The sequence below is a fragment of the Convolutriloba macropyga genome, chromosome 3 (assembly GCF_964194025.1).
Source record: "Convolutriloba macropyga chromosome 3, txConMacr16.3, whole genome shotgun sequence".
Lineage (NCBI taxonomy): Eukaryota > Metazoa > Xenacoelomorpha > Acoela > Convolutidae > Convolutriloba > Convolutriloba macropyga.
This window is the reverse complement of record NC_134470.1, coordinates 29,623,257-29,649,672: the sequence shown is the minus strand read 5'-3', so window position 1 is coordinate 29,649,672 and position 26,416 is coordinate 29,623,257. Positions and strand designations below refer to the sequence as shown.

The 26,416-nt window shown below is 34.3% G+C and overlaps 1 protein-coding gene across 5 annotated transcripts in view; it reads left to right on the top strand.

The window, feature by feature from the left end:
* The first annotated feature begins 1,152 nt into the window (after nt 1–1,152).
* The window catches only part of LOC142336143 (uncharacterized), a 31,391-nt gene continuing 6,127 nt past the window's right edge, over nt 1,153–26,416 (top strand). Inside the window, exons 1-2 of one of the 5 annotated variants that reach the window (XM_075384726.1) lie at nt 1,153–1,667; nt 25,701–26,416. The exon at nt 25,701–26,416 is cut by the window's right edge and continues 710 nt beyond it. The gene's annotated coding sequence lies outside the window, so the exon portion shown is untranslated. Of the gene's footprint in view, nt 1,668–4,080; nt 4,586–9,882; nt 10,328–20,732; nt 21,353–25,344 lie in introns of those variants that run through there. The other 4 variants (XM_075384729.1, XM_075384730.1, XM_075384728.1 and 1 more) reach the window with 4 other exon arrangements.

The window sequence follows — 26,416 nt, the reverse complement described above, 5'->3', positions numbered from 1 at the left end:
TTCACCCTACTTTTCAGCAAACCCGATTTAGAGAGTTTTTGGAAAGTTAAATTAAAATAGTTTTATTTTGTTAATTTTTTAAATAGTTAATTGTTAAATAATTTATTTAAATTGGTAAAAATTGCTTAAAAAATATAGCGTCTCAAGTTTAAAAAATTTTTCCTGTTGAAAAATGAGCTGGTACTTCGGTAAGGAGCGTTCTGAGTTATATTATGCTTTTTTTATAAAAGAAAATATTTGTCTTCCAAAAATTTATTATGAAAAATATCCACATATCTAGTAATTACTCGAGTGTACATGTACTCCTAATTGATTAAATTTGAAATAAAACTCAAATCTTTGAAGCGCGTGATGAAATGATTAATGAAGCGTGAAAAATTACCAATTACGTCGATAGAAGACCAAATAATGTTTGAATTCTTCTGAAAACTTCAATTAAGACACGCGCAGAAGAAAACGCGCTCAAGTTTCTCTCCTTTTTGCTTCTTTTTTGCAAGAAAGCAGAGATAAGAAATTACTTAATTGCCATTAGGCAACCCAAGCGTGTAGCAATCACGTCCTTTTGCCTGTGACAGTTTTAAGTGGGAAAAAAGCCCGGAGGTTAAAATTTCTCAAAAGAGCCCAAATTGTCTTTTTTCTCTGCAGTTTTCTCGTTGAACAGCCCAAATACTCGAACTAAAATTGAGTCCCGCAGTGTTGTCAAGTTTAATAATGAGGTATGTATTTTTCCAGACTAGCGGGCGAATTTTAAAGCCCCCCTTTTTAGTATGACAAGGTCTCCGGATTTTTCCCTTCCATTCCACAGGAATTCACTCTAAATAGTTGAACCATTTTAGTTGAGAATGACAATACTCGAGCAATTTAGCAACAAAGAAAATTGTGGCTTAGAAAGGTTACAATTTTTGAGGGCAGCATTACATTTTGCGCATGACCCGATGGAATTACGCACCGAAAGTAAAATTTATCGCTTGATAGAGCAAAAAATATTAAATTTAGCCAACATCAAGTTCAATTATATTTGTATGAATTATTGATAACCGCTCATTAAGCTACATTGCTTAAATTGTTTAAGAAAGCAATATTTATTGACGAGTTACACAAGCAAAATCATATGAGCCAGGCAGTAAAAAAAGGAAAAAAGTATATATTATTACTTACATTTCGAATGCGCTGAATGCGTCACAATTTTTTATCAAAATTCTAAAGCTTAAAATATTCCGAGCATACGTTCGGTGAACTGAAAAGTACTTGCTCGGCAAAAATTTATCTTGCTTTTTGCAAAAAGTCAACGGTCACAGTTAATTTCATCTGAAAATTTGGTACAATTTTACTTACAACGCATTTATTTAATCAATTATTCTGTTCATGATTTTTCATAGTATGAGATGTCTGTTCTAGTTTTTATCTAATATATGAGCTATTATTCGGTTACTGCGCGTGTGTTATGAATAAGAGGTTTTGCATTTGCTAAATCAAAAGTTAATCTTGTCAAAATCCCCTTTCAGACAAATTTCTTTCCCTCTAAACTGCTCCTTTTCAATTTACCCAACCATCATAATGCCAGTTCCATTAAATCGTCTCAAAAGGTCTTGAGATTACACCAAGTGTGCGCTCCTTACGCGACCACTGCCCTACTCAAAATTACTTCCCCTGCTGCCTTTCAGATGGTAAGTAATTTAAAGTCATTCTAAATCGATGCTCGTTTAACGGATTATCTTTTTTTGGATAGATAGCTGCAGTTTTCAATATGTTATGCATTTCTTGCTGCTTACGTTGACTTTTGCTTCTCTTGATTCTCCTCGGTGAGGATTCGATTTGTCATTAACTGTTATAGAAGTTTGGTCCCAAATTATTGAGTCCTGATGGTCAACATAATCAGAAGATTTATTTCTATTTTTTTACAATACATTGACCATTTCTTTAAACATTTTAAGCAATTCAAATGTGTGAGCTAATTGGAAGCACTTTCTGACGAAATAAAGGCACGCCTAAATAGTTCAAAACTGCTAAGTAATAACATTACAACACTGCGGGTTAATTTTCTTTTTTTTTTGTCCCATTTAGTTATCTTCTCCTATATAGTAAAGCTAGAACAAAATTTACATATATTTATATCTGTGAAGTTAGGATGAAGCAATCATTGAGGAAAGCGTTTTGTCAATGAAGCATTTTAATTCTGTGAAGTCGAAGACACAAAAAACCATCAATAAATAAACAAAGACACTGATCAAAAACTGCTGATTTTTTTTTGCCCAGGATCAGACTTCTTAGTAAAAAATACCGAGATTATTTATTGTTCCATATCAGAGATAGTATATTGAATATTCAAATCTTGCAATGTTTGGTAGGTTGCATATATCATTTTGCCTAAATCGGTTTTAGAGTTGTTTTGGCCAATGATTGATCAATAAAACGCTAATAAGCTCTCCCAAAAAATGTTCTTTTTCAAGTTCAAGGATAACAGTTAACGAAAACTGCTGTTTTGATACATTACGGCCACTACTAAAGTATTCGAGTGAAATTACTTATTTTCTTAGCCGCATTTCATTTTGCCCATCTTAAAACATTGTTCGAATGAAACGTCCTTTGGGTACTTTGAGGATGAAAAGTGATGCCCGAAATGGAAATTTCAATCAGGGTTTTCCACGTTTGTACTTGGAGTTTTAAAGTGAATCTACTTTTTACCGAACTTGGGAGCGCATATTGCGTTTTCAAGGAGGGGAAGTAAAAATCAATTTTAAAAGGAGCCGAATTCGCTTTTGATTGAATTGACTCGATATAATACTGGCTTTCACAAAGCAGCACCAAATGAATGCATATCAAATAAAAAATTATTAAAGCTTATTTTTTGAGTTACAGCTGATTTCCGAATTTGAAACTAATATTGTAAATGTGAAAACACTTCCATTATTAGTATCTAAATATGTGAAGCAGAATTCGAAATAGTATTTCTTGCGGTCTGCCAAAAATGTTTTTAATGAAAGTTTGGTAAGCTTATCTTAGTTGTTCCAATTCGCATAACATCGAAGAGTATTGAAAATTTTGTGAAATCCTCTTACCGCCGAACGGAACTACTCTTCACATTTCATTGGAAGTATTTGCCATTTTAGAATATTTAATTGCCGTTTGGAAAATTTCAGCGCTTTCCACATTGATTGTCAAAACACGAGAGGAATAGCCAGCCACATTCTTTATGAACACTTTTTCTTTTGGTATCGGTAGATGTTCGTAATGATAAATGGTAAGAAACTTTTCCTTTAGGTTTAGTTTTTGCGAATTTGATATGCCAGTATAAAAGTAAATAGAAAAACAGAAGAAAGAAAAACTAAACTGAACCAACTTAATATAGTGCTTAGTCTTGATCTAATGAAGAAGACATAATGATTTGTTAGTTTTTCCCACAAAATCTGCTCGTTTTTATGAAACAGAAAATTTTTCTGAACTGTCCAACCGTCTCATAGAGTCTATAATGCACTTTGTGTGAATCTAATATTTCCATATATGACTCTTTCTGACCGTTAATGTAGAAAAAATCTTATTTTGGTCTGAGGGCATAAAAGAGTTGTAACTGTCTTATGATATTTAAGTATAGTAAAATTTGATTTATTATATTAGTACGTCGCTGTTAAGATTCCATGAAACCATATATATGAAAAGTATTGATAGCTAGGAACCATCTATGACTTTGAATGGTTGCTATAATCCTTTTATATTTTTCATACAAGTTGAATGAGTCTGATCAAGGATGAATAGTTATTTTCATGCATACTTAAACAACTAATTGTGACCGAGGGCCTCAGCCTGGGTAAACAAATTTAAACGCTCTTCCTAACGAATTGAACCTTCGATAACAAAAGAGCCGTAACTTGGAGACCATTCCAAGTAGTTTTAAACTGAAATACAATTAGCTTAAAACTTCAGGCCATTTCTTAGACAGACTTCGAAGAAATATTGTACATTAAAACATGCTCCTTAAATCAATTTATTAAAGCGTGTTTTATGTGAGACTTAAGTTACGAAGTTCATTTACGGGAACGCCTCTATTTTAAAACATTTCAATTAAAAGCACCAAAATGGCCGGAGAGGATCTCAGAGAGTCCTTCACTGACAGCTGTTTACTTCTTGTTAGTTTAAACTGCTTTATTTAATTCCCATTTAAACGCACGTTTTCTTACCTTCAAGGCTTTGTATGCACCACTCGCGTTATACACGTGAACACAATTTCTAACTAAAGATAGAGTTTTGAACGCTTTAAGAACTTCCTACCCGTTTAAGTCCATTTAATTCGTTTAATCATTAACATTCAACTCAACTGGCAACTTTAAGCCTTTTAGGAAGTGCTTGTCAAAGTAGACGGCCCAAAAGCAACAGGACTTATAACTAAGTAATAACCAGCTAGAGATAACAATAAACACAGATAATCTTCTATTGGCTCTCCCTGTTTCGCCCGTTATTTGTTGTTGGGCAAAATAGAGAAACATTCACGAAGTGTCAAAACAACATAAGAGGTACCAGGGCTTTATTTTGACTATTCCCCGAGGATTCCCGTTGCAGTGAACATTGGGCGAAGTTTGAATATGCTCAGGTGAGTTTTGTACTTTTTAATGTTTAACAAACAGATTGTATCTGTTTGCCATTTTCAAACTGATTTGTGGTAAAAAAATTTGCTTAAATCTCCTACACACAGCATCGCAAGTTAATTTTTGCAACGCCGGTTACACTGAGCGCCGATTGTTATCTGTTTGTTTTTTATATTAAATTCAAGTTTTGAACCTTTCAGAGTTTGTTTTCTACTTAAGTCATTGGACTTCCCCAGAAATTTTGATTTCTTAAACAAGATTTCATTATAGTTTTCGCCACTTACTCAGAAAAAATGGATAAACTGCTTTGTTCTCTTACCGTTGGCCATAAGCTGTTGCAATTTGAAATGCTAGCCAGTTTTTCTTAGTTGCGTCTTTGAAGTAATTTGAAATTGAAATCCATGCTAATAATTTTTAGATTAGGCCCTCCTTATGTCCTCAAAGAGTTACGTCGAAGTCTCATTTCGTTACTCAATAACAAAATTGATCCTGAGTGTGAACTCTATGATGAGATCCTTAAATAGGAACATAGTTTTGCAACAATTAGATATGAACCTTGCATTTTATAGATGCTACCCAAAAAAAAATCAAAAATTCAAAAAAAATTTCTGTTGAAATCACAATGTTAAATTTTGTTTTGATTCACTCATTTGTACTTGCCGTGAAAGTAGGCTAAAAATTTGGCTTTCACGTTTTCATATAGAAAACACCAATTCTTCCGTCTGCTAGAAAACGACAATTTTTGAAATTTTTCAATCCATTTCAACGTGCAACATAAAAAAGATCAGACTGGTCAATTGATATTTTTTCAATCCAAGGCGTTACGCTAAAAATTGAGATTTCGTCAATATTCTTCGATTTCAAGCAAACACAGGCACTCTTGAAGGTCAGTAGTTTTGTGTTAAATTTTGAATTTTAGTTTTAATTAATGTTCATCCGGGCGCAAAAAAAAGATGAAACAAGTGTTGGTGCTAAACCGATTTCGATTTAAACAGATTGCGGGGTTAAATGATTGAGTGGTAAATGTATAGGGTTTTCATTTATAGCGCATTTAAATAAGATAGGGAGAAAAGAAGTAGACCAAAAATGACACAATGTCAATCATTCAGTAATCTTCTTTCAAAACTGTAACGATGGAGACACGACACTTCTCAATATACCTAAAAAAACAGCAGAATTTTTTTAAAGAGAACTGCAATATCGTACTAACTCTTCAAATTTAAAACATTGTTGTCAAAAACACAACTTACCGCATCGTCTTCTAACGTCTCAATCCTTCACTCTCTGAGAACCCCCCTGAAAAGTAATAAAAAACTCTCAATTTGCTATCAATTAGTTTTGTGCAAAAAATGATGACAATAAAAAATTTTTATTCTGAAACATTCTAAAGTCTCATGGAAAAAAGTTTAATGATAGAGGTTAGGTCTCACAATCTGGTGGGACAATTTTGATCACATTTATCTACTACTTTGCACTATTTTTGCTGGCCCCTCCACAAAAAAATTGACTTTGATGATAAATTAGATTTCAGTACTAATCAAAAAAATATTTCTTTCACAATAATCAGCTGTATTCACAAATGTTCAAGTTCGCATTACGTTTCCAAAACTACATTTTGATCAAGCAAACTTGATTGCAAATGTCAGCATTCTCAGCACCCCATGTTTTAAGATTAGGTTTTGTATGCTATTGCTGACATTGCTAGTAAAAAAAACTAGTTCAAATTTGCTTGAAATTGAGAATACTCGTCACAGCTATCGGAAATTGCAGATTTTGATGACAAGCGAGGAACGCCGACGGATATGTGTCACTTCTATCCCTAATTTTATGTCACAAACCTCCGTGCCAAGGTAACTACGTTCCGCGCAATGTAAGTACTTTCCGCGAAAGGCTTCTAAAACTGAATAAATTGTAACAGATGGGATATAACTGGCAGAGAGCTGTTATTATTATTTTTATTCGTTGAAGTTCAACATATTTTGAAGGTTCACAATTTAACTTAATGTGAAGGATAATTATTCGTTTAATCAGTAAAGGCTTTTGGAACTAATTAAAGGAGAAAAAGTGGAATATAATTAGTAGTTCTTATCAAAATGAAGTAAGAGTAATTACAGTAATTTTAATCCGCCAAAGTTTTAAAAGTTCTTTAAAGGATAAAGTGCAGTAATGACGATACTCCTACTCCCAAATTGTGGACATTGATGACATAAAAACGTAAAAATTGGGGATCTGTGACGGAATTTCTTAAGTATTATCCGCAATTTTATTTGTCACTGTTGTCCACAATTTAACCATTTTTCTTCAACGTGAGAAGTGGTGACAAAACGTCGTCACTCATGTTTGCAAACACGGTCAAAGCTTATATGTAGGATTGGCGACGTAATGAGATTTGTTGGACCAGCAAGCATCTCCAAGCAGTAAGTTATCAAAATGTTGATAATCTTGTTTTGCACTGAAAAGCGAGAGCACGTTATTACCCTGGTCGAGACCTGGAATTTATCAAAAGGCCCATTAACTCCAGGGGGGAATATTGAATTAAATTACACGGTCGTGGACCCTAGTTAAATTCGAGGCTAAATCTTTCAGTAAGTCCAGCCAAATGTTTTTCATATGCAAAAATGAGGCGAACTAAAAAGTTCCAACTACATCTGGGTTCGCTCTCGTGACCTTCGCAATCTTACCCAATGCTTAACCAATTGCACTACATGTCCTTTTCTTTGATGGAATTTGAAAACAAGTCATTATAACGGTCGCGAGCGTAATTCCAGGACATGTTTTATTGGCCAGTCAAATTCCAGAACACCTTTATTGTCCAGCCAAATTCCAAAACACCTTTATTGTCCAGCCAAATTCCAAAACACCTTTATTGTCCAGCCAAATTCCAGGACGTATGTTTTAATTCCATCAAAATTTTAGGACGGTTGTTTTAGTTCCAGCCAAAGTCCAGGACATCACATTAGGTCCAGACAAACTCTTTTCATACCCAATATCTGTCGAGGACAGTCTTTTCATACCTTAAATCTGTCGAGGACGGTCTTTTAATATTTCCAGGTCTCGACTAGGCTAAGTATACATTAGTAAGAATACATTTTCTTTGTTTATTACCTCTAAAGCTTATATACACAGTTTGTTTTGAAACCCTTCACTGTTAATGCTGGCAACGCAAAGAGAACACCCTTGCTGCATACGCACGGGCGAAAGCTCATACAAATCCAATCCCAATCATGCATACACTCCCTAATTTTATGTCACAAACCTCCGTGCCAAGGTAACTACGTTCCGCGCAATGTAAGTACTTTCCGCGAAAGGCTTCTAAAACTGAATAAATTGTAACAGATGGGATATAACTGGCAGAGAGCTGTTATTATTATTTTTATTCGTTGAAGTTCAACATATTTTGAAGGTTCACAATTTAACTTAATGTGAAGGATAATTATTCGTTTAATCAGTAAAGGCTTTTGGAACTAATTAAAGGAGAAAAAGTGGAATATAATTAGTAGTCCTTATCAAAATGAAGTAAGAGTAATTACAGTAATTTTAATCCGCCAAAGTTTTAAAAGTTCTTTAAAGGATAAAGTGCAGTAATGACGATACTCCTACTCCCAAATTGTGGACATTGATGACATAAAAACGTAAAAATTGGGGATCTGTGACGGAATTTCTTAAGTATTATCCGCAATTTTATTTGTCACTGTTGTCCACAATTTAACCATTTTTCTTCAACGTGAGAAGTGGTGACAAAACGTCGTCACTCATGTTTGCAAACACGGTCAAAGCTTATATGTAGGATTGGCGACGTAATGAGATTTGTTGGACCAGCGAGCATCTCCAAGCAGTAAGTTATCAAAATGTTGATAATCTTGTTTTGCACTGAAAAGCGAGAGCACGTTATTACCCTGGTCGAGACCTGGAATTTATCAAAAGGCCCATTAACTCCAGGGGGGAATATTGAATTAAATTACACGGTCGTGGACCCTAGTTAAATTCGAGGCTAAATCTTTCAGTAAGTCCAGCCAAATGTTTTTCATATGCAAAAATGAGGCGAACTAAAAAGTTCCAACTACATCTGGGTTCGCTCTCGTGACCTTCGCAATCTTACCCAATGCTTAACCAATTGCACTACATGTCCTTTTCTTTGATGGAATTTGAAAACAAGTCATTATAACGGTCGCGAGCGTAATTCCAGGACATGTTTTATTGGCCAGTCAAATTCCAGAACACCTTTATTGTCCAGCCAAATTCCAAAACACCTTTATTGTCCAGCCAAATTCCAAAACACCTTTATTGTCCAGCCAAATTCCAGGACCTATGTTTTAATTCCATCAAAATTCTAGGACGGTTGTTTTAGTTCCAGCCAAAGTCCAGGACATCACATTAGGTCCAGACAAACTCTTTTCATACCCAATATCTGTCGAGGACAGTCTTTTCATACCTTAAATCTGTCGAGGACGGTCTTTTAATATTTCCAGGTCTCGACTAGGCTAAGTATACATTAGTAAGAATACATTTTCTTTGTTTATTACCTCTAAAGCTTATTTACACAGTTTGTTTTGAAACCCTTCACTGTTAATGCTGGCAACGCAAAGAGAACACCCTTGCTGCATACGCACGGGCGAAAGCTCATACAAATCCAATCCCAATCATGCATACACTCACGCAATCTCTAACTCAGCTTTGCTATTATTTTATTCTGCCGAAAGTGGTAATGAACTGGCACGCATTTAATTTAAAACCTGATGGGCATTTAGAGCATTTTGTGAGGAAAAGGGAAGGGAAAGGCGGTGTTGGAGTAATGAAGGTGGTGTCTGTGGTTATATGGGGTCAATTTTAATTTCAAATATTGCGTTTCCACCTGATGCAAATCAATCACCAACTGAAGTTAGACTAGACGATTAGACTATTTAGACGATTGCAGTAGACGTACATTTTTTGAATGCATCTATGATATTAAAAGGTTAGATGGTTTAACAAGTTTTCAAACCTCAAAGTTCGTCTTTAGATAAATTTTAACACGTAATAAAACAGCGCCTAATAGATTCCAAATATAACTTATTTGTTTTGTTAATGAAACGCGCTGTAAACAAATATTTTATCACTTGTACAATTGGGCTATTTTTTAGGGTTGTTTAAGATGCGATCAGAAACAGTCGAACGTAGTTTACTACCACCCCCCCCCCCCTCCCCGCTCATTTTCTCTGTAGAGCGGAGCGATGTCAGAACAAACTTATTTTGAGTAATACTGTACTTACAATTTTTTCATTCTGGCATGTATTGATATGAAGGACAATTTGTGTTATATGCTAACATTTATGAGAACCTTTTAGCAGTCTCTTTTAATTATCTCTTTAATACCTGATGGTATTCAGTTCCGTTTGTTTACCTTGCGGCATTATTCCATCAGGGAACAAAATGTTTTCACATTCCCAGCCTATTTTAACATCTTTTGTAAATGAAAATAAAGCCATAACGCGCATGTTTATTTTCCCCCAAAGCGCCGTGAAATTTTTGCAAAACAAAAGGCGCAACTCTGACGCATGTATAAAAAAAACTAAAGCTCTCCGCGTTTTATTATAACTGAGTTTCCACTGAACGGTATCTTTTATTTACTTGTTTGTATTAATTATTCATCAACCGGCTAAGTGTGTGTATTTGCTTTAAAGGATCAAGTAAACAAAGAAATGGCCAACTGCAAATCTTTTCCATTTATTCCTCGCGTGGATAGGATTCATTTCCTATGGATTAATAAGGTATGTTTTCCAAAATAAGCCACTAGTCAAAAAGTTACTTTCCAGATTTTAGTGCGATATTGGGTAGATCGCTGTAAAAACAGCTATAAATCTAAATTCTATTTTATTAGCAAATGGATCGACTCAAATTTTATGTATTCAGAGCATTAGTGTTTATGGGGCGACTCAAAATCAACAAAGCCCAGAAGCGAAGCTTAACTGATATTTTCTGAAGGTCATTTAATCAGCTCATAATGATTGGTCAAGTCAAACTTCCTGTTATGCTAATTATTTATTTTGGCGAAGAGGATATTACGATTTCTGCGCCCCTTTTGAAAACCCTTTACTATTTGTATTTCAGCATTAAAATGTAGCGCTAGACAGTTCCATTTTTTTATTTATGAGCACTAAGAATTGGGATGCTGTGAACAACAGAATATCAGCACACAAAATATCCATTGGACCCTATCATGCGCCATATTATTGTCATAGTATATCACAGTACTGAATCATCATGCTGAATAGTGAACGGCAATAGTGAATTGAAGATCAATTACTGAAATCTTAAATCATGCCATTTAATGGGATCATTAGGTACTATAATAAGTTTAAAATTATATAACAAAATATCAGGAACACGGGCAAAGCTGGAAAAATTCAAATTTGCCTTAATATTTATTCACTTTTTGCGTTCAAAGATAATCTTTTTACAAGTGTCCTCTAAATTCAGCGTTTATAAAAAGGCACATACATTCCTCAATGTGTCAAATTTGAACAGGCTGAGTGAAAACTCAGCTGGATAATATTCTACTCAGGCTGAGGAGTGTGTTCAAGCACAAGCTTGATTTCCTTAATTTGTTTTGATTGATTGATGAATTCTGATTTGTTTTGATTTGTAAAATTTGCGGGTTTTATGTTTTACTCACGTGTGCAACCTAGCAATTCATTGTAATCTGGAAATCTCTTGTTAATAAGTAGTAAACATTGGTGACCCGCCGACGATGGAGAGCACAAAATATTACCCCCCTCATGGCTGACCTCCCCAGTTTCCGATTCGCAGAAGCAGAAAAACAATATCCTTTTCTAAATGTTGGCTTAGACTTTTTCGGACCCTTTTAGGTCGAGCACCGAAATCGCAAATTGGAAAAACAATATGTATGTCTTTTCACCTGTCTTGTCACTAGAGCTGTGCATCTGGAGGTTTGTCAGACATTGGACACAGATAGTTGCCTACTAGCCATAAGAAGATTTGTATCGCGACGAGGGTATCCCGAACTAATAATTTCTGACAATGGATCAAACTTCACATCCGCAAAAAAGATGTTGGATCTGAGCAAAATCAGTATTGACAACGACTACATCAAGTCCCAGTTACAGCAGCAAAATATTACATGGAAAATGAATCCACCTCTAGCCCCTCACTTCGGCGGGATATGGGAAAGGCTAATTTAGTCTGCCAAACGCACTTTGCTCATAATTTTAGGCAGCCAACAATTGAAAGCCGAAAATTTTCAGACAATTGTAGCCGAGACTGAAGGACTTCTCAACTCCAGACCAATTACATATTTCTCCTCAGACACAAACGATGAAGAAGCACTAACCCCTAATCATTTCTTATTAAGACGCCCTTACAGCCCTTTAGCACAGTTGACATCAACCAGCCAAACATTTAGTAAAAAGGAGTTCTCTTACACACAAACATTACTGGATCATTTTTGGAAACGTTTGCAAAAGGAGTACACATCAGATCTTATCAGCCGACCAAAGTGGAGAACAGAATCAGAGCAATTGAAAGAAGGCGATTTAGTCTGGTTATTGCATGAGTTTATTCCGAGAGGTATTTGGCCAATGGGTCGAATTGCGAAATGCCATAATGGATTGGACGGACGAGCACGATCCTTCGAAATCAAGACATCAACTGGAGTGCTGAACAGACCAGCAGTCAAATTAGCTAAAGTTTTACACAATACTTGAAACCATTAAATTTTAAAATTCAAACGACCTATTGGTTTTAAATTTCCATAATCTTTGTGTCCAAAGTCAGCGTATCAAATATTCAATTCACACAAGCTCAAACAATCGAGCTCAAACAATCGAGCTCAAACAATCATGAAGAAGTAACAACGCTGTGAAAATACAAAACGAAAAGAGAATTTTAACTTCCCCAAGTCCTTAACTTCCCTAAAGTTACGCGGATTCCAGCTTAAAGTGTTTCTTTGCCCTCACCGACAACAGTCATCATCAAGTTTTTGTTATTTTTGCCCTTATTTGCCAGTTCGACAAAAGCTAACGTCTCCGGAATCCAACCCACATATTTTTGTCAACAGCCTTCAGATCGACGGAGTATACACCTTCACATCAACAGAGTTTACAGGATATACTGCCAACGATCTTCGATTAAACTTCAACTTTCACAGCCCCCATGAAGCCTAATAACTACTTTCACGTATCCTTGTCATTCAACAACACAATATTCCAACCACCACGCATCAAATTAAAACGTCGATGCAAACGTATGATCACCAACTTTCACCTACATATAGTCGGTGTATATGTGTCGCCCCGGAAGAGTGTACAGCAAATTCACACATACACACACACAGAAAGCCAAAAATGCCCTCAATTATGACAACAGATCATCTTAACAGCTTCGACATTACAAAACAATGTTGAAATTACATATCAGCAAAGGAATCATGTAAACTTGATTGTCGAAATCTTAAATTGTAAAATACAACAAGAGTATTCAGTTTTACCCTCATGCACGAGGTCCGGATTGTTCAAGCAAAAGCTTGATTTCCTTAACTTGTTTTGATTGATTGATGACTTCTGATTTGTTTTGATTTGTAAAATTTGCGGGTTTTATGTTTTACCCACGTGTGCAACCTAGCAATTCATTGTAATCTGGAAATCTCTTGTTAATAAGTAGTAAACACCCTCAAAATTGTCCTGATCAGACCATTTCGAGCGAACATTTAATCATTTTGCGAGCGCAGGAGCGCACTTGAGTTTAATCATAAACGGCTTCGAGCGCAACAGGGTCTGACAAAAATCTGTTCGAGCCCAACTGATCCAATCACAAAAAGTCCGAGCGCAATTGAGATCTGATCAGAAATAACTTCGAACGCAAGTAGGTCTTATCAGATAACTTTTCGAACGTTGTTTTTGCATTTTTTGTATTTTTTTACTGATAGATGTTGGCTCTGCCAATAAGCAACAACAAAACAGTGTTCTGTGCAGAAACTCATCTAAAGTCCGATTGCTCTAATCAGACACAAGGTGTCAAGTTGATATCAAATTCCTTTAGCCGGTCTCTTTTAGAGGATTTTATTTAACTGTAGGTCAAGCCGTCTCTTATGGAATCCTGTATAAGTTTATCCATTGATTCACAAATATGCACTAACGGCACACACAAAAAATTATTATCTCAACAGCTATATTTTCTCCTGATTAATACATTCACAATTGGTACTTATTACTGCAAACATCAGTTTTTATGAAATATATATATTATAGCATAACTAATTTGTTCGTAATTAAAATCATTCTCTGATCAGACTATTTCGAGCGCACTTGAGTGTGATCAGAACCCCTTTCTAGCACGCTTGAGTCTGATCATAAACGGTTCGAACGCAAGGTAGTTGATAATCCTGCGCTCAAAACTTTTCGATCAGCGTGGATTTCGAGCGAAACGGACTCTGATCAGAAACCATTTCGAACGCACGTGGCTCTTATCAAGAACGCATCTCCTTTCGAGCGCACAGAAACGATGAAGCGCTCTTGAATCTGATCAAAGACGAATTCGAACACACTTCGAGCGCACAGAAACTGTCCAGTGCTCTTGAGTCTGATCGGAGACGGATTCGGACGCACATTGCGCGCATAGAAACTGTCGAGCGCGGTTGAGTTTGTTCAGAAGCACTTTGGGTCTGGAACGGTCTGATCAGGACAATTTCGAGCTCAAACCTTAGCCTGGGTACAGATAACTATAAGGATGATTTTAATGAAAACGAAAAATTGACAGACACTAAACCAAGTACAGAAAAAAGAGTTACCCTAGTCCAACTCCGAGTTCAGATTTTATTCCCAAGCTTGTTCTTTAGCAGTTCTCCTAATGAATTCAGTCCGTTAACATAACCTTTTTTGAACATTAAAACGGTACATGGCCAATGACGCAGATGCCACAAAAAATTCCAGAAATGTGATTTTTGATTTCTTTTTGAAATAGTAATCTTGGTTTGGAAATAATTAATATTCAATTTTATTCAGAAAAAAATGGATCTTAAATTAAAGGTTATTTTGTAATGATTTCATTACTAAGCTTGAATATCAGAACAATTTGTATCTCTTTTCATTTTTTTCTTAGTAGCTTTCTGCGTGGCTACTTCAGAAGGATAGTCTAGGAGTTAGGCACGGATAGGTGATGCTTCGGATCTGTAAGCTTGGTTTTAATGTAACTGCTGGGCTTCATTTTTCGTACGGAACCACCTAAACCATCTCAGAGCTTTCTTCAGCTGATAAATTAAGTTCTTTTTCAACAGAGTGTATGTTGAGCGTGACAATTGTTCTCCATGTGTTCAAGTATTTTTTCAACCTGTGCAAATTATCTACAGTTCAAGATAGCATTGGATTCTATTTTTGCAATGCTTTCCGTTCAATTTTTCTTCACTGATAGGTGCAACCATCTATACAATTTTTGAGCTGACCATTTCATTAAAACCTTTCAGAATTATACGTTAATTTCTTATAATAGTTTTTGGGGCTCACATTTTATTTGTCTCACATTTTTTGACTGTTTTCATTCTATATTTTTTGAGGTCACCTGCAGTAATTGACAAAATATTTGTACTTCTTTTTTTCTTATTTTAGGAAGAAGAGTCAGACTTTTTAAATTAGTTTGGCAGAAAAATTAGGTTCCTTGAGATTGCGTAATAAAATTGTTTTTGACACATTAATCAATTCAAAGTACCTTATTAGCAACAGTAGAAATTAGAAACTGAATTCTCTTTTAGTGGTCCTAATAAAAAATAACGATTAGTTAAAGTTACTGATTCTTTTGTTTTGTCTTCATGCTTTTATTGCAATAGTTTTCAATCGAGACAGAGGGCCACTGAAGCATAGCCTTGACGATAACTCTGTAAACTAGTCAACTTACGTATGATTATAGTTGGTGGTTCTGCTATTTTAAGCTTTTGAATAATAAATGCATTTTTGCGGTTATTTTGGCGAATTCTGTATTTTTAATAGGCAGAGAAATGACCTAATATTTTTTTCTGAGTGCTTGCATCTAGACAAATTACTGACAACGCATCATATTTGCAATAGACAGCAAATTTCACCGAAAAAGTCAAAATTGAATTCATATGCTTTCGCTTGCATTAAATTTTTCATTTTAGAACTCGGTATCTATTGCCATGCCATGGTTAACTTTTCTTGGTTATCATGCCAATGTCTTGTATCTGATACCCATGCAAGAATCTTGAAAGTTAGTACAAATTTTGATGTTATTTTGCCATGTTATATGACAAGATCATGGCCAGGTATACCATTTTTAGTATGTTTTTTTATCAAGTTGTATCAAATTTCAATTCAGTGGGAGTAGCATCAAATATCTTATCATCTTGAAATAGTCTTGATGATTTCCCGCATTATTTAGCTCTACACCAATTGCGGCTACTAAATGAAGGTGAGATGAATAATTAACAACCCCGAAAAAGTTTAAACCAGAGTCGGGTTCGGATGATAAAGTTGCAAGATTTCGCAAAAATTTAATAATAGTCTTCCAAGAACATTCATAATCTTGGAAATAATTTTGATAAAAACAATCGCGGAAAATTGTCAACTAAATTTTGCAAACTTTTTGTATGACCAACTGCCAAATAGCACTCGAAGGAACCAAAAACACAAACCAAAAAGGTCTCAAATTTAATCAAAAACCCAAATTATAACATATAACGCTAAAGGTATTTTCCATCGTTTTTTATGAAACCCTATCTTTCTTTCAAAAATGATTGTACAATTTTTCCAAAAAAAAAAACAAAATAAAGAGTAATAACTAAGATACCGAAAATTTGATATCAAATTGTAGAAAAATTTTCAAAAAAATATAATCGAAGCGTATAATTTTGTAAAATGTTGAGCTAATAAAGTAGAAAGATAAAGTTTATAATGGTTGTCAAGTTGAGTTATTTTTAATCAATTGGACAGTAATATTTGTGCTTAGATAACTGGAATTAATTTTTTTAAGTTTTACATATTTTTGTTTCCAGCTGTCTCTGAAAATAGGAGCACTGTAACGCGGACAAATTTAACACGGAATGGATGATGATGTATCAATAAGAACCAATGAGAGCAGAGCACTTTTGAGAATTTTAAAAGATAAATAACGTCCCGCAAGATCTCGCAAGAATAGCAACTTCTTCCACGATTTTGCAATATTAACATTCTTTCACAGGAATCTAGCAAAATCTTGTAGGGTTAACATCCGGTCACGGCCAGCGCAAAATCTAGTGCATTTTGTGCAGAGTAAATGTGACAATTTAGGTCGCTGACGTCAAAATTAGCATACGCAATTTTGAATTGGAATGCAACTACAGATTTTAACATTAAGAAATGGGCGATCTATCCACCTGAGAATACCGGCCAAAAATAATTGTCAATTTTTGAGGTAAATGTCAGTTTTTGATCGTTTGACCGGTGTTTTTCATAAGGCGACCGTTTTGAACTTTTTCTCAAGGGAAGTCAACCGTTTTTATTTGATTTGATTGGCACTTTTATGGGCAGATGATTTTCACTCCCTTTTGGGGCGACTCAGAGCAAGGTTTAAGCGCTTCAAACAATTTTGGGGTCTTTCCAATTATAACTCCACTTCTTAGTTGTCATAAAAAGTATCCCCCCAATTTCACAATGACAGGGGGCTATCATTTCGCGGGGGTATAAAGGGAACTACTCCAATTTTGTTGGTTGTAAATGTTGCATAGCGTATTGCCAAGATTTGAAGCCAAATAGAGTTGATTGCCATTTTTTGTATTATTTTTCAATGCCGTCATAAATTCTGAACAGTATGTGAATCAAACTCTTTGAGTCTCTTTTCCTCAGTGATATGGAAGTGAGACTGTTATTAATAAAGCTCGCTATATGTATTCCTTTGTTTTCACCAGTACATTACTTGTGGTAATAAAATTTAGCCGGGTTAAGAAATTGTAACCGTGTTAATAAATTGTAACCTTGTCTGCTTCCTTTGTCCTCTTGTTATTTTTTCCATCTAGCTTCAAAGATCCAGCACAAAAGAGACTGTGTGCATTCTGAAAGCGTTTCTTCCATAAATTCCGTATTCCAAAAAAGAACTTCCATCACTTTTCCTGCAGTAAAACTGGCATTTTTTACGTTTTGTGTGACATTATTGAAAAGCTTTTTTCTAGATTCCTTAGTACGTCCCTGATGAATCATTTAGCAATTCTAAGGTTACTTAAATAAAAAGTTATCTACTCTGCCACCGATATTAATTTTACTTCTTTTCAATAACGAAGCTACAAGATATTATAGCAACTGGTTATTTACAATCCTGACTTAGCACGAATTAACGTGATACCGTGATTCCAATTACAGATGGCAAGAATGTACAACAATTCATATTAATTTGTACGGTTTAGTAGGAGATAAGGCTTGATAATAAGATATTTGTGGGTTGCTAAACTCAAATATGATGAAGCCCTAAGAGCAGTGCTCTCATCACCTGCAGCGGCTTCTCATTTTAAGAATAATTAGAATAGAAAATCCCATGATGATATCACTTTTGCTTTGACAAGCAGCATAAAATTTGGAGTAATTGATTTAAAATTGCTGATTTACTGATACTTTTGATCCTATTTATAATTATTATTGCTTTTTGTTTCACGAATTGGTCAAATCATGCAAAGACATTTTGATCATTTTTGTGGCCCAATACTGTTTTTACTCAGTTCTGTAGTTAGTGATAACGTACAATATTATAACGGATGCTCTCCCAATCTTTTGTGACGAGAAAAGCTTTGAAGCGCCCAGTTCATTTCAGCGGTTCCAAATCTGTCCGAAGATTATGTTTTGCATTTCGCTTTTGTTGATGTATATCCGCTATATCTTTACCTTGCATTACAATTTAAATTTATGACTTTTGAGTGATCTTTGTTTTTCAATACCAATTTGGACTGGCTTTAATACAAATCACATTTTAACAAAATACAGGATCTCTTTGTGTATACCATTTCGATCCGATAGGAAAGCAAGTAGAAGACAAAGATATTTGTCCAAAACATGCTCAAGCTAAGCTGTTTAAAATTAATCTTAAGTTGAACTTAGTTATAAATTCTCTCGAATGGAAATATCAGAAGCCGAGGTAATAACAGTTGAATTGCAGCTAAAGTTTTTTGTATATACGGTTTACATTAACAAATGAATTATTGCTCAAGAAAATTTGTCAATGCAAGACTCTGTAACAGTTTAACCACTCAACAATTTTTAAGGCATGAAACACAGTAGCACGTTATTTCCTGCTCAAGTTTGTTATTTTTGCAATAGTGTTACTGAATTATGGGAACAAAACCGTTTTGTGTGGTTCTTTTAATCTTTATTGTGTTGCTGTTTTATAACCCACTTTTCCACTTATCACATGACATTAACAGTAATTGTATCTTTGACCACTACTTTGACATAAATAATTGCTCAATCAAAAAACAGTGGACAAATTAAACAACATATACAATTGATTTTTCTTCTTCCAACTTTTTTATGCAGACGCATTTTTCCCTTCTCCGCAAATTCAGCTCCCAAAATCGGTGGCCCTGTTCTTCCTGGTGAAAACACCGTCGTTTTAATAGTAGGGCAAGCTTAATGACAGACCTCCTGTAGACTACTTCTTTTGATAGAATCTTTGTTGAACGAGTTGCTCCGTGAGCACCCTCAATAGTTTTTGTAACTAGACCAAGCTCGTAATACCTTGTTTGTCCCTGTCTGACTGGGATATTTTTGTTGACTTGATAAGATCTATACCTAGCGCAAAATTTTGATAGTCTCCATAAGTGAGCAGAGTTTAAAGTTTTCGACAAAATAATATTTCTAGAAATGTTCACAGGGGAATTCTAGATTTGTCGGAAGGTGTGTGTTTTTTAACTACTTAGTTTTGATAATTAATGGGTGATATCATAATAATACTCAGTAAATGATTTTCTGAGCTTTTGAACAAACTATTGGACTGAATGGGCACTGCAGTGAAATTTTAGGTCAATAAAATTTGGCTGCAAAATTTTTATGAAGCGATGCGCTAACTTTTTGTGCATGTAATTTAGAGAATTAAATAAAATACAAAAGTAACTGTTTCGCAAAAAAATGTGAGGTAAAAGCACCGAATTGATATTTGTCAACAACTGCTAAATTTTGTTATCAATTTCGGAGCTTCAAAATAAGTAATTGTGTGGACTTCTCACGCAACTTGTTGACTTTCGTTGAAAAGATTTTGTGCTACAAAAAACAGCCAATTTCGTCGATGCTGTGAGTTTTTTTGTCGTCTGAGAACTGCATCGCGAACAATAAAAATAACTTAACCGTGGCAATGAATGTCACCTCTTGTTATTACCTTTTGACAAAACCCAAAAGATGCTCTTGTTTCTTGACAGTTTCGCCACGTTCTTATATATTTAAAGATTTTTTAAAGCATAAAAAAGGTTGCAAATTTCGGATATCCGAGTGGAATTACCACAAAGACATGATGGGGAAGGTTCAAAATCCTTCTCATTTTCTAATAATGACTAACTAATTTGTGAAAGATCATTGAGAAATGCCGTGAGTTTTTGATTTGAATTATTTTAAAAATATATTTATTACTTTCTCGCACCGGTTTCGAAAGTATAGTTTTGAAAGAATGAGCTTTACTTGGCAAGTTAAAAAATGCGGAAAAACTTGGGAAGATCAGTGGTAGAATGCACTAAACTTTTAGTTTTTTGAATTTAATCGTTAAAAAATTTTTTTTTAAGACCGTGATCTGATGTAATTTACCGCTAATTTTATTTTTTTTCTACAGTTTCACCTCATTTCATTAATCCAATTTCAAATCTCTCTGCAATTTCAAATCTGTCTCCACTTATAGGCTTATCGTACCATTTTTAAAGTTGTATACAGCTCACTTTTTGATCTGGGTTCACTCCTAAGTTGTCGTATCTTTATCAAAAGCTTGATTAACATTCAGGTTTTATTTTATTTAAAAAACTCATTTACAAATCTCATTTACAAAAAAATATCGAGATCAAACTATGTTTAACTATTTGGCGGACAGGAAAACGTCATTACGAGGACAACAACACAACAAAAGATCTTCAAAATAATGACAAACAATGAATTATCGATTTGGCTATTTTTGTTAGCTGTAGAAACGTTCATATATAAAGACATCCACTCAAGAAAAGAACCATTAAGAGTGTATTGATTATCTTGCATTCAAATTATTCCGTCAGAATAAATAATGCAGTAAATAGGAAATGAGCGCTTTTAAATTGTGAGTACAATCAAGATAAGAAAAACTGAAACCAAGTGCGTTTTTATCTGTCCTGATTAAACATTGTTCTTTTCCGTTCTCTTGTCTTTTCCAACCTCTTGTTTTACTATCCACTAAAGCTTTAAATTCAAGCTAATGTTATCGTTATCCTCTCTTTAAAAAGCGTGAAAAATTTTTGCAGCCATTTTTTGTTGGCAAACACGGTGACGATTTATTTGACAAAAGATGTTTAATTTGCAAGCTAGGTAAACTGAATATCGCTTTAAAATTTTTCAAGAAGCTTTTATGGGAAGGCCAGCGTTTCGCTTTGTTCCAGATATAATTGGGAACGAAACGCTTGACTTCATTTAAGACAGCCGTTTATAGTTGCTGACAAAATAGTTAATGTCCATATTTAATTCGCAACCTTTTATCTCAGTGATTTATTGAATTAATTCATTGTTATTTTCCCAAAATGCCGCATTTAATCAGGTTGTAACCTGCTATGATATTTAACGCCACAATGAAATTTGCCGATCTGTGTAAGTTATTTTTGTTCTCGTTTTGAATCATCAATATATTTTCCTCGGGATAACAATCATTGCAGACAATGGGAGCTAATCAATTTGAGACATATTTCTCTCAACTTTCGTTAAGTTCATCAAACCTGCAGTTGGTTATAACGCTCATAGTGGTCTTCAAAATCGCGCCGAGTGATAGTTTGAGTGTCAAGACCGCTTCTAATCTGCGCCACCCAACAGACTGACTTTAGGGGAGATTTTGAGTTCTAGCCATACTTCTTTAGCTTTTCTTAAAGTTGTGTCCTTCAAACTCTGATGGGGATTCTATGCATTAGTGGGCTATATGCGAAAATAGAATTATATCAGACCCGTTTTAAGGACAGCGAAACGAAAGTGGGCAAATCTCGTCTTGCCGAGATTATGAAATTTTTATAAATATTTCTCCTGAATGGTAAAGTAAAAAGAAACGAATGGGAGGCACAAGAAAACGAATCTAAACGTTCCTAAAGTTTTCCCATCACAGTAAGTTACTAGTCATTTTTTACAACTATCTCTTCATGAGACGATAATTTTTAAAGGTTCTGTAAATTTTAAAGATGATAATAAAGTTTTGGATAAATTATGACATTAGAAATAGCTTATAAACTTATTATATGTTGTAAAAAACAAAAGTTCTTTCTTGCAGGAGTGCCATTTACTTGAAGAAATTCTCACAACGCACGAAGAAAGGGGTTTTTCGTATTACCAAAGGTTAGCTTCTTTTCTCTAAAATTGCGAAATGAAGCCTGTTCATTAGACAATCACCGGATAATAAAAGTAAGTAGAAACGAAACGCAAACCCAAATAGGCACTTATGAATTACAGATGCTAAGCTACATAGTTTTTGATAGAAAAGTCCATCTGGCAACAACGAAATGCAACAATATGCACCAAGGTACCAAAAAGCTGCACACAGCTCAATTTGTTCTCATTAAGAGTCCTTTTGCTCAAAGATTTGATTTGTGCTGAGTTGTGATAAAAGGCTTGAGTAACAAGATTTTACTCACATTTTCTCCGTTTATCCAGAAAAGATGGCTAATCTGCTTTTTTGTTGTTCTTAACATTGTTGGGATTCAAAGTGTGCGATTTCAGAGAGAAAGACAGAAATACAGTGATCAGGATGAAGTTTGTTTGTTATTTCATAAAAAAGTTTCTCGTTTACATATAACTTTGGAAAAATAACAATGAAATTTTGATACGTCACGACTAGTTTTTAACTAGTATTGTTCTTGAGCATTAATCAAAAAGAATGTTGGCAAATTTGTCAAGCAAACTGACTGAGAGCTTCCGGAAATTGAAAAGAAAAATTATCACCAATTTAATTTAAATGTCGTCAAAAACTTTTGTCAAAAGTATTTGTCAAAAACCATACACAGGGTCTGTTAAATTATTAAAAGCGTGTTTAATCAATACTAGAGAAGCATTTTGAGCTCGAAATGATTATTATTTGATGTTTTGGGCGCCTTTCGAAAATTTAAAAGTAAATTTAGCTTTTAGATTCCTTTGTCTAATTTGTGGTTCTCAATAATTTTTTCATTTTTCCAAAATAATAATAATAATAAATTGTTTTCAAGTAAGTTAGCAATGCTGTACAAACTAGGCCGTACAGAACCGCCACTTACTTGATAGGTCATCAAAAAGTCCGATGGTCCTCGTCAAGTGATGCCAGTAGCAGTACAACGAGACTTTAAAAGACAGATTGTCAGATGCTTAAGATGCAAAGGATTTGAGATGATCAGCTCAATATATTAACGAAACTATTTGTTGATTATTGCTAATGTAATTGCCTCTAAAACTATACTGATAACGTTTCAATTCTTTTTTTTTCAAGTTTTGTACATCTGAAATGAAATTGGGGCTAAATTTTAATATAAAGATGCAAATGATTCTATACTTTATGCTGCATCTGGTAATCAAATCTAGTTTACTACCATTTTTGAAATAAATTGCCCTTTTTTTCTCAACTGAAGAAGGAAAAAATTTCTAATTCGTCCATTTCCTAGGTTCAGAAGTTTGTAGAATGCCCAAAATATTATTATGAAATTCATGACCGCATTTTTTTTTCTTTTTTAAAACTGAAAATCATTTTAAGCCATTGAATAACAAAGTTTCAACAAATAAACTGGGAAATTTTCTGTAGTTTGGTCACTATTTTTGTGATTCAGAATCTAAAGGGTTTGAGGTCTCAAAATGTTATTTCTACAACTTTTTACGATAATAAATTTGTTAAGGTAAAAAAATGCTTGATTGCTTTTCTGTTGATTTAAAATAACTGGCATTGGCGAATTTGCCGATTTTGATATAATGGGTAACTTTCACTGACACCTATGATGATGCTTAGAAAAAATTTTCTGAGAACACAGATAATATCGATTGAAAATGAGAAATGAGAATGAAAGTGAAAAGAAGATCCGGGAAGAAGTAAGAAAAAGCTGGAAGTCTTTTTGTCCTGAAGTTAAGTTTTGCTTGTAGTTCGTAAATTGTACTAAACTTCTGTAATCAATGATCAAATTTGGTTGAATTGGCGCAAAATTGTTCGATATTTGCTAACAGCACAAAAATAATAAAAATCGGGCTAAGCAGAACTGCCTAGCAAAGATTGATGACTTTTAAAATTAAGATGATTGACACAATTGTACATTATAATAAAAACTTAGGCCAGATTTTATCTAAGTTTTACCGAAAAGCGCGAAAACTAAACGAATATAGTGAAAATGACACAAAAACTCATGAAACATTTTCAAAAGTATTTCAAAAGTATTCTACAAAAGTATTCTAAGGATGGTAATGACAATTTTCCGCACTCAGTATATCGGTCGGCCAAAAATGGCTGATTAAAAAAGTGTTGAGCAATGGTCCCCCCAACTAAGTGGTGGGAACAAATAGTGTCGCCATATCATTAGTAGTTTCAAAACTGACATGATGAAATCAGTTTTAGTCTGTGTTACGCTATTTGTGCACTAAATTCAACAGTTTGGACGTGTGAGTTTTCAAGAAAGAATAATGACACATTTCATGCATGCAGAGTAAAAACTTAAACTAAATCGAAAACAGGCATGACAGTTTTTGGTCTGTTAGGCATGACCGGAAATATCTGTGTTCAATAGTCTTATGTGTTTGTTTGGTTAAACCATGACGTTGATGGTTAGACCATGACATGAGTAAATTCCACGTCTAATGACGTCTATCAAACTAAGGCTGAGTATTGTTTTTTTTTTTCAAAAAACTTGTCAGAACAGATAACTTTTCACAAATAGCTTAAATATCTGTAGTTTTAATAAATTAGTATAGATGTTCTGAAAAGTATAGAAAAATCAGTTGTTTTTGAAAGACACTATTATAGGGGAAGCGTCTATGAACGCTGTTTTTGTTTTTTTTACATTATTCGACAAGGAGATTTCGACATTAGTTTTAGACAGGAAAATGTCCTGTAAACTTCAAGTACTTTCTTCAAACCAACAATATTCGATATTTTCCTGCTCACAACTTACCCATATTAAACACTTTTACTCCTATTTCCCCTTTTACTAAATTCTTTCTGTATTTATAATATAGAGACACGCGAACCAAACAACTAACATGCAACAAACATTACTTAGACTCTGTTTTTGAATTGTTCCTGGCACTTTTCTCACAAGGGCTAATCCATTCGCTTAATTAGCACTTTACAACCTTGTTCTACTCTCAAAATTCCCCCGATTTTATGTTACAAACTACCCTTTCAATCTCAAGAGCCATCAGCTTAACAACAAACCCACCCAAAACGGGAACCTTATTCTTCCTTCTTTCCTGGCCTTCTTTGTGATTGAATTTGTTTTTGTCTCCTTTTTCGCTCTCACTTAAGACTTGGGGGAATAATTTAAAGCGTATTTTGTCAGAAATTGGCGGAAAACAACTGAGCTTTATTTTCTTTGTTGTAACACCATGCAACGGTAGGTAACTAGCTACTCGAACATCTGAGCTCAAAGTTTAATTTTTCACCATCATAAACTTAACACAAAAAATGTACAAAACGCGTCAAACTAGCAGAGAAAAATTTTAGTTAAAACTGCGAAATCTCTTTTCTAGTTTAAATAGCAGCGTTTGTTAAACCATTAGCTCAATAATCGCTGTGTTATTATACCACCAAGACTGAACCGATAAAAATTTACGCAAAAAATTGGAACAAATTTGTAGTTTAATAAACTTTGAATGACAAATTATAAAGAACCATAATTGAGTTTTGATGCGTCGAGCTTCAAAAGATTCACATTAATTGTTGTTTAAAAAGCACAAACGTATCTTATTTAATTGTTGTGAAGCTATGTACTTAAAAAGTTATTTGTTTCAGAGCTCAACAACGAACCAGCTTGCCGAAAATCGATTTTATTTGAATTTATTCACGCGCTTTTAGTTTAAAATTTCCCAATATTTATCAATTATTTAAAACAATTCATGAACAAAACGTTTACGTGTGCAATATTACACATTTGTAAATCACGCGCACCATTTAAAAAGTGTGCACAAAAAAACGAACGTGAACTGAACGTGAATACGTAATTGAAATTGATCAACAACTTCCGTTATTTCACTTCCAAACACACCCTTTACCTTCCCCCTTACTTCTTTTATTCACATGTGACAGAACAATAGAACTGCAATTCGTGGTTACATCGGAAAAAAGCCCAAATTTGAGCAAGCCCCAGAAGACGATAAAATTAATGAGCTCGTTTAGTTGTAGCTCCCACTAGTTATAAACAGTTGTTTAACTATAATAACTTTTTGATTAACACTTCCTCCATGGCGTGAGAAGGTGACTAATCATATGCAGAAAGAAATTCTGCAGCACTGAATTCATCGGAAAATTTTATAAGCCCTCCTTGTTTCGAAAACTCAGAGCTATATTTTCCTCACCGAACGCCGCAAGTATTGAAAATTGAACCGTAACCGAAATTGAACAGAATTGTTTGCAAGTTGTCAGAAATGTGGAAAAATTAAAAGAATTACATCTTGCAGAAATTTGCTCTTAAAGGTCCATTAATTTAGCAGAACTTTTCTGTCACCAGC